The sequence below is a fragment of the Onychomys torridus genome, chromosome 5, assembly GCF_903995425.1.
Source record: "Onychomys torridus chromosome 5, mOncTor1.1, whole genome shotgun sequence".
NCBI lineage: Eukaryota > Metazoa > Chordata > Mammalia > Rodentia > Cricetidae > Onychomys > Onychomys torridus.
The window spans coordinates 10,673,021-10,687,406 of NC_050447.1; positions in this window are offsets into that span (position 1 = coordinate 10,673,021).

A 14,386-nucleotide genomic window follows, 5' to 3' on the forward strand; every position below is an offset into this window, starting at 1 on the left:
CAATGGCATCAATCTATCAAGAAGACATAGGCTGGAGAGATGGCTCAGAGGTTAAGAGCACTGACTGCTCTTCCAGAGGTCCTGAGTTCAATTCCCAGCAACCACATGGTGGCTCACAACCATCTGTAATAAAGGTCTGGTGCCCTCTTCTGGTTGGTCATACATGCTGTATACATAATAAATAAATCTTTAAAAAAAAAAAAGAAGAAGACATTACAATTCTAAACTTCTGTGCACCCAGAATGTGTGCGCCCATTTCATTAAACAAAACTACTAGATGTAAAGTCAAAGGTTAGAGGGTGGAAAGATGGCTCTGTGGATCAAGTGCTTGTCACACAAGTAGCAGAATAGAGCACTGAACCCAGCACCCACATCCAAGCCAGACAGGTGTGGTGGTTTTCTGTAATCCCCAACCCTGGAGAAGAGCCAGGATCCCCAAGGCAAACTGACCAGATAAGACTCTTCGTTATTGGTGCTTCTGACTTCAGCAAGAGAACACACCTCAATAAATGAAGAGTGAGTGAAAGAGACATCAGTATCAACTTCAGGGCTCAGCATTTGTGTACATATGTTGTGTGTGCACACACAAACCACATACAAATAAAATTTTTACGTCAAATAAAGTCACAGTTAATCCTTTTGAGAGCCACTGGTAGCAGAAGTCCATGGAGCATAGAGCAGTGACAGCAGAGTTCAGAAGGTCAACCTATCAGAGCTGAGGGTTCTGTTGGAGGAGACCATCACACAGGCGTTACACTGCCTTTCGAATGAACTGGCTGTCTCTTGTTGTAAACTTCCTGTGCAGTAGCAGCTCTGAGAAAAGACAAACTCCATGAAAAAGCACAAGTTGGCCAAGGATGGCCCTTTCAAAAAAAACAGAAATTGAAGCGTCTAACTGCTCCTGTTATACTTCTGAGCCTAAGGCTGTTCATTGATTTGGGTTGAGAGTTTGAATCTGGCCAATCAAGGGCTATAAATAAATGGGCACATATTTAAACTTCCAGCATTATTTAAAGACGTGTTAAAATGAACTCATGCATTTATCTGCTTAGTCATGGGGCAACCACATGTGTGAGGCTGCGTGGCCCCAGTGACACTCGGCAGCAAGGGACGGGGGCAGGTGGCTCGCTTTTAGAGGAGACAGTAATGCCTGAAATGGTGATTGGGCCTTATTTCACCCAAGTGCTTTTTCTCCCTAGGACAGGACTACCCTGAGGTAACTGTCCTCCCTTCAAACTGACGACTGTCTGTCATGAACTACTACCAATGAAAATGTCTCTAAAACAGTCAAGCAAACTCAATCACTATTCATTCTTTTCAGATGCTATCTTTTTTTTTTTTTAAGTACCTTTTGGGAATGAGTTTTCCTTAGTGTCTATTGTGTTCCCACATCCTTCATTCTTTTTATTTATTTATTTATTATGTACAAAGAAGAGGTGCCAGATCTCATTACAGATGGTTGTGACCCCCTCATGCCAATTAGACTTTTTCCTCTCACTGAATAGGCCAATTGCATTATGTTTTGTTTATGTAGAAGACACACCATGCTTATCTCCACAAGGCTGTGCAGTCACCAGAGCAAACAGCTCTGCATATAAGTTACCGAGTCATTCATGAATATATCACTGTACTTCTACATTGTATAAAGGTATACATCAAAACTGTTTCAAGTTCCTTGTACAAATTAAAAGGTAATTTTTCTCTAGAAATAGTGTCTGAAAATATTAGCAACAGAAATAAATTTAGTAAAATTAAGAATGATGATTTATTTACCAGTTCTGACAAATTATTTATTATAACCAAGTGAGTCCTAAACATATGTTCACAAAACTCTGATGAACTCAATTTCTTTTTTGTTTGTTTGTTTGTTTGTTTGTTTGTTTGTTTGTTTTTTCAAGACAGGGTTTCTCTGTGTAGCTTTGGAACCTGTCCTGGAACTCGTTTTATATACCAGGCTGGCTTCAAACCCACAGAGATCCACCTGCCTCTGCCTTCCAAGTGCTGGGATTAAAGGCGTGCACCACCACCATCAGGCTTCAATTTTCATTTTAAAAAAATCTACTCCTGGATTTTTAAGACACTGCTGGGCAGTGGTGGTGCACGCCTTTAATCCTAGCACTCGGGAGGCAGAGGCAGGCAGATCTCTGTGAGTTTGAGGCCAGCCTGGTCTACAGAGTGAGATCCAGGACAGGCATCAAAACCTCACAGAGAAACCCTGTCTCGGGGGAAAAAAAAGACACAGATCAACATTAAGCCATTAATAATAGATGGTTTCAATATGTACTCTCTCCATTGGGCAGGTCATCTGCCCCCCAAAAAAAACCCAGAAAAACATCAGAATTAATTGGCATTATACTACCATACTTCATATGTACTTAACATATCTGCACAGTATTATATCCTAACCCCCAAAGAATACACATCTACTCAGCAAGGATCTTCTCTGATGTAGAGAACATCCTGGGCCCCAAATATCTATAAATTCAAAAAGATTGAAATCATTCATATTTTATCCTACTACAATACAATAAAACTTAAAATTGACAGCAACAAATCTCTAGTAAAGATACAAACTCATAGAGATTAAACAACTCATAATTGAATGATGAACGGGTCAAAGAAGAAATCAAGAAACAAATAAAAAAACTTCCTGGAACTAAATGAAAATCAAAACACAACACAACAAAAGCCCTGGGACACATAGAAAGCAGCCCTACTAGGGAAGTTTATAGCTCTAAGTGCCTAAATCCAAAATTCAGAAAGAGCACAAATAAATGGCTTAATGATGCAATACAAGAATTTGGGCCGGGCGGTGGTGGCGCATGCCTTTAATCCCAGCACTCGGGAGGCAGAGGCAGGCAGATCTCTATGAGTTCGAGGCCAGCCTGGTCTACAAAGTGAGTTCCAGGACAGGCTCCAAACCTACAGCAAAACCCTGTCTCAAAAAAAAACAAAACAAAAACAAAAACAAAAAGAATTTGGAAAAACAAGAACAAACCAAGTTCAAATACAGTTGATGGCAAGAAATCATGAAAATCAGAGTAGAAATCAACAGAATAGAAACAGAGAAAACAATACAAAGAATCAACAAACCTAAGAGCTTGTTCTTGGAGAAGATAAAAGAGATGGAAAGACCCTTGATGCAAGTAACCAAAAGAAAGAAGGAGAGGACCCAAGTTAACAGACTCAGAAAGGAACAGGGAAACATCACAACAGACACAACAGACACTCAGGGTGTTATGCAGGGGATTTACAATCTTGGGATCCACTATGCTGGAAATCCTAAAGGAAATGAAGGAGTTTCCAGATTCAGCCAAATCACCAAAGTGAAACCAAGAAGAAGCCAGCAACCTAATCAGAGTGATGACGGATGAGGAGATCTATGCAGTTATAAAAGCTTCCCAACTGTAGGAGGACCAAGGCCACATGAATTCACATCAGAATTCTACCAGACACTCAAAGAAGACATGCAGCAAACCCTTCTTAAACTATTCAAAGACAGAACCAGAGGGAGCACTCCCAGACTCCGTCCGCAACGCTAGCATTACTCTAACACCAAAACCAGGTAAAGACACAACACAGAAAGAAAACTACAGGCCAATGTCCTGTAGTTGATGAACATAGATTCAAGACTGTTCAAAAATACTTCCATACAAAATACATACATACATCAAAAAGATTATATGCTGTGACCACGTTGGCTTTATCCCCGAAATGCAGGGACAGTTCAACATACACAAGCCAATAAAGGTAATAGAGCGCATCAATGGACATAAAGACAAAAATCACATGGTCATCTCAATAGATGCAGAGAAAACCTTTGACAAAATCCAACATGCCTGCATGATAAAAGTCCTAGAAGAAAGTAGGGCTAGATGGACTATACTTCAGTGTAGAAAAGTGAAGTATGAGAACAAACAGCCAACACACCCTAAACAGAAAATCTTTGAAGTCGAAACACAGCAGTGCTCTGCACCATCCCTGCTCCTTTTCATAGTGGGCCTTAAGTACAAGCTGGAGCAATGGGGCAGGAGAAGAAATGAAAGGGAGCCAATGGGGAGAAGAAGGGCTGTCATTTGCAGATGATGTAGTACTATAAATTAGAGAACCCAAAAATTCTACAGGAAATTTCTATAAATGTTTTTTTAAAAATTCATCAGTATGACAGGATACAGAATTGACTTGTATAAATCACTAGCTTTTCTATATGGCAACACCACACATACAGAGACGGGAACCATGGACACGCTCCATTCTCAATAGCCTGAAAGAAAATAAAATATTGACAAGTAAATCTAAGAAGTGAAGGATCTCAAAAAAAAAAAAAAAAAAAACCCTGTAAACCTCTAAAGAAAAAGATTGAGAAAGACACTAGAAAATGGAAAGACACCCCATTTCAGCACCCACATGATCTAAGTGTAGGAAAGACACCCCATTTCAGCACCCACATGATCTAAGTGTAGGAAAGACACCCCATTTCAGCACCCACATGATCTAAGTGTAGGAAAGACACCCCATTTCAGCACCCACATGATCTAAGTGTAGGAAAGGACTTTCTGAAGAAGATTTCACTTGCCTACAAATTTAGGCCAACAATTGACCAGTGAGACTACAGCTGGGAAAAAAAATTAACCAGGCAAAGAGAAAACTCACAGAATTTCAGAGAATCTTTGCCAACTACACATCTGACAGAAAATATTCAGGACACTGAAAGAACTTAAAGAACAAACAGGTCTCTAACTGGATTTAAGATCTGCTCAACTGAGCAGTGGTGGCGCACGCCTTTAGTTCCAGCACTCGAGAAGGAGAGGCAGGCAGCCCTCTGTGAGTTCAAGGACAGCCTGGGCTACACAAAGAAACGCTGTCTTGAAAAACAAAAAATAAATAAATAATAAACAAAAAAGTCCACTCAACAAAAGGGAAAACCTGCTTGGTCCTGGAAACCCAGCCAACTACCCAGGGCTAGTGAAGTCATGGATCTTGCCAGAGAACACACGGCCAACACTTTACTAAACCAGCAGAATCCCTAACAACAATCTAAACATTTATCTTTATACTCTCAGATAAGTGAAGTCCTCACTCCTTATCAAGCAAACTTCTCTGCAACAGACAGAGACCACTACAGAAAACCACAACTGATCAAAATGCAGGGCTGTGGAGCCCAGTCACAAGGGATACAGCTATAAAACTACTCCCACATCTAGTGCTCAGAGAACACGGCAGAAGAGGGGCAAAAAGACTAAAAGGCAGAGGATCGGAGTTTGCTGCATAGCTGTGTCCCCTAATAATGCCAGAAGCTACACCCACAAAGTCTCCTCAACATTACGGCCTAAACATGAGCTGAACAATGACAGCAGGCATGTTAAAGAAATGGAGGAAAGCCCTGGTGACCCATACCCTACACAAAGAAATACAAGCACCTAAGGAATGCTGAGTGGAAGAAAGAGTCCTCCCCCAAGGAGAGCACACCAGTTAGTGTCCAATACCAAAGGACCTGCCCTGAAAACATACATCCGAAAAACATTTGTATTTTGGAATATATATGTATGTATGTCTACACATGTAAGTATAATTAATGAAAAAAGGGGCCACAGATTTAGAAGAGAGCAAGGATGTGTACAAGAGGGGTTTGGAGGGAGGAAATGGAAGGGAGAAATGTAATTATAGTATAGTCTCAAGAATGAAAGAAAGAAATGAGCCTGTAACCTGAACAGAGAGGTCTAAAAGAAGAAAAAATGGCTGAGAAATATCTCAAAAACATGTTCATTTTCCCTAGCAATTAGCAAAATGCAAATCAAAACCATTTTGACATTTCGTATTACCCCATTCAGAATACCAGAGGTCAACAAAACAACTCCTGTACCTACTGCTCAGTAAACACTACAGAGGAGGGGCAGGGGGCAAGAGCTGGAGAGAGGATCGGGGAGTTTCCTGGGAAACTTGTCTCCTAGTAATGCCAGAAGCTACACCCATAAAGTCTCACCAACTTGACTGCCTAAACAGAAGCTGAACAAGGACAACAATAATAGGCATGAAAATTTGACAGGGAAAAGCACAAGCCTCAATCCTGTAACACTCTAAAACTTAGCAATAATGAATACTTGGCTTCCCTGGGGGCTCTGCTTCTTGGTGCAGACCAAGCTTAGCACTTTCCAGCAGATCCTCTCAGCCTTCCCTTCTAACCCATCTCTGTTCCCTTGTGTCAGCTCCCAATCCCCAGAAACATTTTCTACCAGGGACCCCAGTGGCCACACTGGGCTGGTATTCAAGTAAGAGATTCTTGTTATCCTTCCTGTCCTCCAGATGCTCTGTGTAGACTCACAGTCCTGTAGCAGCCTGCTTGCAGGAGCTCCTCATCCCCACCCAACTCTATCCACTGGGGACTCCACCTCTAGGTGAGGACCCAGGGTTCCTAGTCCTCTCCTCCCTGTCTCTCAAGACTTATTCTTTGTCCTACTGCATCCCTCTTGCAGAAGCCCCTCCTCCCACATACTTCCACTCCCTGGTGACTCCTTCTTGGTGTTAGGTACCCTTAGCTTGAATATTCAGTCTAATTATTCTTTATCAATAAAAAAAACAGGAGTCAGATATCGGGGTAAGAACCTGAAAGAACAGAGAATGGAGAAGCCACCAGTCACTTCCTACTGGCTTCATTCCTTCCTTCAAAAGGGGCCAAGATCCTCTCTCAGCCCCACCTTACTACTTCCTGACTCCTATCTGTCCAAAGTCCTCCAAACGTCTGTGGTTAATTTGGGTCAGCTAATGGCTAGTTCCACCCTCTGACTCCAAGCAAGCTTTATTATCAGAACACAATCAAAATATCACACATTTCCCCTTTTTGGAAGAAAATATCTCCAAAGGCAGAGTAAATAGACTATATATATATATAGGTTTTTCTAGACAGGGTTTCTCTGTGTAGCTTTGTGCCTTTCCTGGAACTCACTTTGGAGACTAGGTTGGCCTCGAACTCACAGAGATCCGCCTGCCTCTGCCTCCTGAGTGCTGGGATTAAAGGTGTGCGCCGCTGCTGCCGCCGCAGCCGCCGCCGCCGCCACCACCACCACCACCCGGCTTAGAATATATTTTTATGAAGATTACGAAGAAGACTAGAAAGGGGATTTTAAATGGGGAGGGGGAGGGAAGAGAGAAGTCAGGGAGAATGTGGGGAGGAAGACCAACAATAATATTTATGAGATTTATTAGAGTATTTACAGCTTGTGGTGTAAGTAGTCCAACAATGAACATCTCTTGAAGGACAGGACAAAAGTCCCAGTCTGACGCTGGAGTCCATGAAGCTGCATGTTATTTATTAAGCAGTGCTGTTTTCCATTCGAGAGAAGCCATGAGGCACAACAGAACCCACTCTAAGAGTTTATTAACGCAGAGGGGGGAAAAGGAGTTTATTAAGGGAACAGAGAGGGGGTGTGCATAGGCCTATGGAATGACCGTGCAGGAAGAGAGGGGAGGAATAGGTGGAACCTGCTTTTATAGGTCCCCCCTCCCCCGCGCGCGCCACTCCCACCATCCCCCACACGTGCATATGGGCATAAATACAAGCAAATTATGTGATCATGTAGTGCACAGATTATGTAGGACATAAGGCCCTGGAATGACTAAGCATCTTGCCTGGCTACTGGACATCACATGTGCGGTTATGTAACTGGGGGAATGGCTAGGAATTCTAACATTCCAGACTCTCTGTTTTTATTTTTTTTTAAAATGGCAGGTGAATGGGAATGGGGATGCCATATCTCCCAAAAGTGCTTTCAGCTGACTCAATGGGTGTCGGTTAACTTTTGGGGTTAAGGAAGGAAGCTTTTGAGGTAGCTGAGCATCCTAAGGTAGTGGATTGTCCTTCGCTGCTTTGGAAATTGATCATCCCCTTCTGCTGCTTTGGGTTCTGTGACTATTTGGGTCTGACAAGGCAGAAGGGGAAGTTTAGAAAAAAATTTACCTTAGGGGGTCCTCAAGTGTGGTGGTATTGTGTTCCCCAAAATATTGTGTACCCTAATAAACTTTTCTAGGGTCAGAGAACAATCACTAGATATAGAGGCCAGAAAATGGTGGCACACACACCTTTAATCCTCTCACTTGGAAGGCAGAGATCCATGCGGATCTCTGTGAGTTCAAGGCCACACTGGAAACAGCCAGGCAAGATGACTCACGCCTTTAATCCCAGGAAGTGATGGCAGAAAGCAGAAAGGTATATAAGGCGTGAAAACCAGGAACTAGATAGAGCTGATTAAGCACTCAGGCTTTCGAGAAGCAGTTCAGCTGAGATCCCTTTGGATGAGGACACAGAGGCTTCCAGTCTGAGGAAACAGGATCAGCTGAGGAACTGGTGAGGTGAGGTGGCTGTGGCTTGTTCTGCTTCTCTGATCTTTCAGCATTCACTCCAATACCTGGCCTCAGGTTTGATTCTAATTAATAAGACCTTTTAAGATTCGTGCTACACTCAAGAGGTCCCAGGGTGAGGGAGGGGGGTCCTGGGACCAGAAAGTTTGAATTATACTTCTCTGAAGTGGATCTGACCCTTCCAGGTGGATTTGAGCGGGCTCTGGAGCTCAGAAGAATTTTTAAACATATTAAGAAGCAGCCACAGGGAATTTAAAATCTTGAGCTGGTAGTCATGATATTATAATGCTTAGTACTCTATCAGAATTTTATTGGTGAGTGTTAGAGAGACAGACAGACAGACAGACAGGGATAGAGAGAGACCTGGAATGTGCTTTTAATTTTCACCTGAGATAAGCCTTATCTGAGACAAACCTCAAGGCACCTGTTTTCTTTATTAGTTTAACATCCTGGAGACACAGGTAATAATTGCTAAGGGCATTTAACAGTGATAGATTATTATATTAAAGTCTGATTTTGCAGAGTCCAGACCCTTTTGAGTCTGGGGGTGTGAATACCTCTGGACTGTTACTGCTCCTTACCGCCTGGGTGTACTTGATGGTTCTGGGCCTCTGGCTCTATGGTGGTCCTGTAACAATTAGCTGAGTAGTTAATTAGAAGTCTGCGTATGTTATTAGAGACACAGGGAAACTGATGCAGCAGAATATGGTCAATAGAGAGGACCAGGAAGGAAAAATCTGTGGGGTGAAACCTCATTCTTCTGGAATTGGTGACAAGGCAGTGGATTGGTGTCTCTAGAACTTGAGAGAACAGGGCCCTGTCTGTGTCACTGTGTATGAAGAGGAATTCTCCTGGGCTGACAGTAAGATAAAAGGTTCCAGTGAGACAGGTGAATCCAGTGAGGAAAGCCCTCAAGCTTAGCACCTGTGGGGGTTACAAGAATTACCTTGAAGGGTCCCTGCCATTTAGGGGAGAGGGGTGAAGGGCGCTGGCCTGGAGGGGAAAGAAGGACCTGATCCCCAGTGTGGATTTGGGGGTGGGTTATCACATGGCTGGGGTAAGGAATGGTCAGCAAAGTTCCATGGGAGAGAATGAAGATGACAGGTTAGGTGGTTTAGACGCGGTCAGGGAGAGGTAAAGGTTTGGATGGGAGGCCCGGGTTACAGCCGGTCTCCCTCACACGAGTTTGAATGGTGAAATTGGAAGGGGCCACTTGGGAAGGGCCCTGAGTCTGAGAAGAGCTAGAGGCAATGATTTTACCCAGTCAAGGTGAAGTTCCTGTGACATCTTAGTAAGAATGGTTTTTAAAGACAGATTGATGCACCACACCTTCCCTGATGACTGAGGACGGTACAGGATATAAAAATGACAATGAATATTAAGGGCTTTACCTAGTGTTTGGGAAATCTGGGAGGTGAACTCTGGACCATTATCAGACTCTAGAGAGGCAGGGATCCCAAACCAGGGAATAATTTCCCAGAGAAGGAGATCCGCAATTGTCTGAGCCCGCTTATTAGAAACCAGATATGCCTCCACCCAATTCAAAATGAGTCCACCTTAGTGAGGAGATATTTAATTCACCTAACAGTGGGCATATGGGTAAAATTGAGCTGCCAGTCAGTCCCTGGAAGGGAACCTCTAGCCTGGTGGGTGGGAAAAATTTGGCTCCGATATTTGGAATTGGGATCTGACTTTTGGCAAATAGCGCAAGAAGCAGTAATAGTTCTTAAGACCTGTAAGTCCTCAGAGGAGGGCTGCAGGTGAGCTTTTACAAATTGAGACAGAGCAAGATTATTAGGATGGAAGAGCTGGTGTAGGTAGGAGAGAATTTGCCTGGTGTCAGGAGTTCCCTGTGAGGGTGTGAGCTGTACTGTATGGATTCCCTGTGGTGGGTGAGGTGAGACTTGGCCCTGGAGGGCCGCTGTCCTGGCTGCCTGGTCAGCCCGGTTGTTTCCCCTAGAGATGATAGAGCTATCGGTCTGATGAGACCGGCAGTGGACGATTCCTATAGCCTTGGGGAGATGGGAGGTTTTTAGCATGGCCATTATTTGGCCTGAGTTAGATATGGATCTTCCCTTTGCTGTAAGGAGCCCACACTCTCTCCAGATAGCAGCATGGGACAGGAGGATATGAAAAGCATATCTGAAGTCTGTGTAAACATTTAGGTATTGCCCCTGTGCCAATTGGAAGGCACGGGTGAGAGCTATCAGCTCAGCCTGTTGGTTAGTGGTGTGTGGAGGTAATGCCTGTGCCTCTATTATCTCAGTATCTGACACTATGGCATGACCTGCTTTATGGGTCCAAGTCACATCACTAATGTTATTTATTAAGCAGCACAATGTTATTTAAGTGGTACTGTTTACCATGGGAGAAAAGCCATGAGGCACAACAAAATCCACTATAAGAGTTTATTAAGGGAATAGAGAGGGGGTGTGCATAGGCCTATGGAATGACTGTGCAGGAAGAGAGGGGAGGAATAGGTGGAACCTGCTTTTATAGGTCCCCCCCCGCCACTCTCCCCCCACCCCCACATAGCTATGTCAGACATGTGCATAGATTACATGCTCACACTGCATACAAATTATGTGATCATGCAGTGCACCGATTTTGTAGGATGTAAGGCCCTAAGATGACTAAGCATCTTGCCTGGCTACTGGACATCACATGTGCAGTCATGTAGCTGGAAGAGTGGCTAGGAATTCTAACACTGCATGTCTCAGCAGCCCCAGTCTGGTGCTGGAGTCCTACAGAGCTACTGAAATCCCAAAGAAGTAGATTCCAATGCCAGAAAAAGAAGGATGCCTCAGCAACAGGACAGATTAACTTGTCAGCGTTGAGTCAGGGTGAGTAAGCAAAAAGCAAAAGCTTCCTTCCTCCATGTCCTTTCACATGTGGTCATCTGCTTGGGTTTTAGCTGGTTCCAGGTGTAGTAAAGTTGACAACCAAGATTGGCCATTACAGACAGATTGAATGACTGTGTGTGTGACACAGAGAGAGAAAGAGAGAGGTTAGTGTGAGTATGTGTGTCACAGGGAGACACAGAGAAAGAAAGAGGGAGCTTGAATGTGTGTGTGACACAGAGACAGAGTATATAATACAGAGACAGAAGTTCAATGTGTTGTATGTGACAGACAAGAGTATATGTGACTGAATGAAAGACACAGGTAGGTGTGTGTGTGTGTGTGTGTGTGTGTGTGTGTGTGTGTGTGTAAAAGAAACAGACATACAGAGAGATAGGGAGCTTGAGTGTGCATAAAACACAAGGAAAGTCAGAGAGGAAAAGAGGGAAAGAGAGACGGAAAGCGTGTGTATGATACACACAGAGTCAGGGACAGAGACAGAAACAGAAAATATGTGCGAGACACAGAGAAAGACAGAGAGTGTGTAACACAGAAAGAAACAGTGTGTGTGTGTGTGTGTGTGTGTGAAACACACATGAGAGACAGAAAAGGTTTGCATGTGACAGAGAGACGGAACACGTGTATGACATACTGAAGGGCTTAAACTTTCCCACTTTTACAACTGAATTTAGGTTTCAGTTCTCTGAATGGGACAAGCAGGTGTCTCTCCCAACAAAGGACCATTTATCAACAAATTACATTCAGGAACAAGGGAGAGCATGAACACAATGTCTCAAGGACAGTTCCTGCAACCCCCTTGAGACTTACCCAAGTGTATCTAAAGATAAAACCTCAGCCAATTAAAAGTATATTAATGTAACTGCTGTTTGCTTAACCAACCATGTTTGAGATGACCTAACTGTCCATGAAATTCCTCTAGCTGCCTTTAAAAGGAGCTTGCGAGGCTGGAGAGATGGCTCAGTGGTTAAGACCACTGACTGCTCTTTCAGAGGACCTGGGTTCAATTCCCAGCACCCACATGACAGCTCACAACAGTCTGTACTTCCAGTTCCAGGAGATCCAACATCCATAGCAATACACCTATACACATAAAAATAAAGTTAATAGATAGATAGATAGATAGATAGATAGATAAATAGATAGATAGATAAATAAGTAAATAAATAAATAAATAAATAAATAAATAAATAAATAAATAAAAAGCTTGCACGCTCCTTTGGTGGGGAGGGGGAGGGGGCAGCGCCATTTTGTACAGGCAAAGGACCCTACATACGCTGGTAAATAAACACCCTTTGCTCTTGCTATTTGAGTCATCAGCATGTTCTCCAAACCCTACAACACAAAGAGGCAAAGGACAGAGGGAGAGACAGAAAGAGATAATGTGTGTGTGACATAGACACACAGGGAAAGATACAGAATTGTGTGGTATAGAGACAAATAGAGACAGAGCATATGTGTGACAGAGAAAGAAAATAACAGTGTATCTCTGTGAGACACACAGAGACAGAGAGATGTGACACAAAAAGAGACAGGGAGAAAAGTGTGTGTGACACAGAAACAAAGAGACATTGAGCGTGTGGCAGAAATAGAGGCAGAGAGTGTATGAGTAAGACATGCAGAGGAAGACTGGGGGTGTGAAAGATACAGAGACGTGGAGAGAGACAGGCAGAGGTAGGCAGAGACAGACGCACAGACAGAGACAGAGAGTATGTGTGACCCAGACTGAGAGAGGTTGACATGTGCGTGAGAGACAGAGAGAGAAAGGATACAAAGAGAATGTGTGTGGCAGAAAGAGTGTGTGACACAGAGATAGAGAGAAAGCCCTAATTCTGAAAGCACACACTCAGACACAGAACCTGGAGGCATGGAGCTAGAGCTGACCTGGAAGCCTCCTTCTGGAGAACTACCCCCTAATATCTGAAGAGACTGCACAAGCTCACATAGGAGAAAAGCAATGACGTGCTGCCTGCCTGACTGGAGTGCCCATGGACACAGCAATGCTCTTGTGGCAAGGGTGCACACTAGGCCTAGGGGACAGCCAGCAGCCATCTAATGGGTCTTTAGGCATGCTCAGCAGTGCTGTAAACCTAGTCCCCTACCCACGGCTGGTGAAACCACAGACCCTAGAGGAGAATCTCCTACTGAGAATTTCCTAAACCAGAATAAGTTTTTAACTGCACTCTGAATACTTATCCTTATACACAAAAATAAGCGAAGCTCTCGCCCTTCAACAATGCTTATTTTTTGCAGCAGCTGGAGACCATTACAGAAATCCACAGCTGATCAATATGCAGAAAACAATGGACCATGGGATGCCCAATCTAAATTAATGCATCTACAATGCAACTTGTCCGTCTAAGGCTCAGGGGACACTGTGGAAGAGAAGCCAAAAAGACTGTGTGAGCCAGAGGACCAGGAGCTCTGCTGTGAGGTGCTATTTTCTATATACAACATGGAATCTGCTCACATGAGATCTCAACGCAACCAGCACAACAACACTAGTTGGCGCCAACTAGTCATGAACGCTCACAAGGTCTCATCACTAGATAAGGAGCTACGGGCAGTTGATGGCTGAGAGCAGCAGCATCTGGACCTGCCACGGAGGACCAGGAAAAGCCCACAGGGCCTCGACCCTACACAAAGAACTATAAGCAACTAAGGAATGCAGAGAGCAGAAGAGGCAGTTTTCCCCAGGGAGATATCAATTGGTTGTCTAGTTCCAAACAATCAGTGCTGAAAACAGACACACAAGTGACATTATACTGTAGTGATACTTTATCTGTACTGAAATGTGATTTAGTTTGTATATTAACAAAGTTGCCTTGGGATAAGAGCAAGCCATAGCAGCAGCTGGGCCGTGGTGGTTTGCACGCCTTTAATCCCAGCACTTGGGAGGCAGAGCTAGGCAGGATCTCTGTGTGTTCAAGGACACAGCATGGAGACACATGTCTTTAATCTCAATACCAACCATTGAAAACCTGGAGGTCTATACAGACAGGCAGTGACGAGGAGGTCATGTGGTTGGGTTTACAACCAATGAGAAGGCAGAACAGAAAGTCTATAAAAAAGGGAAAAACACAGGAAGTAGCTCTCTTGCAGAGAGGAAAGACAGAGCAGCAGTGAAGGGTAAGGTTTTCGGCTCTCAGCTATTGCTCTGACTTCTTGGCTTT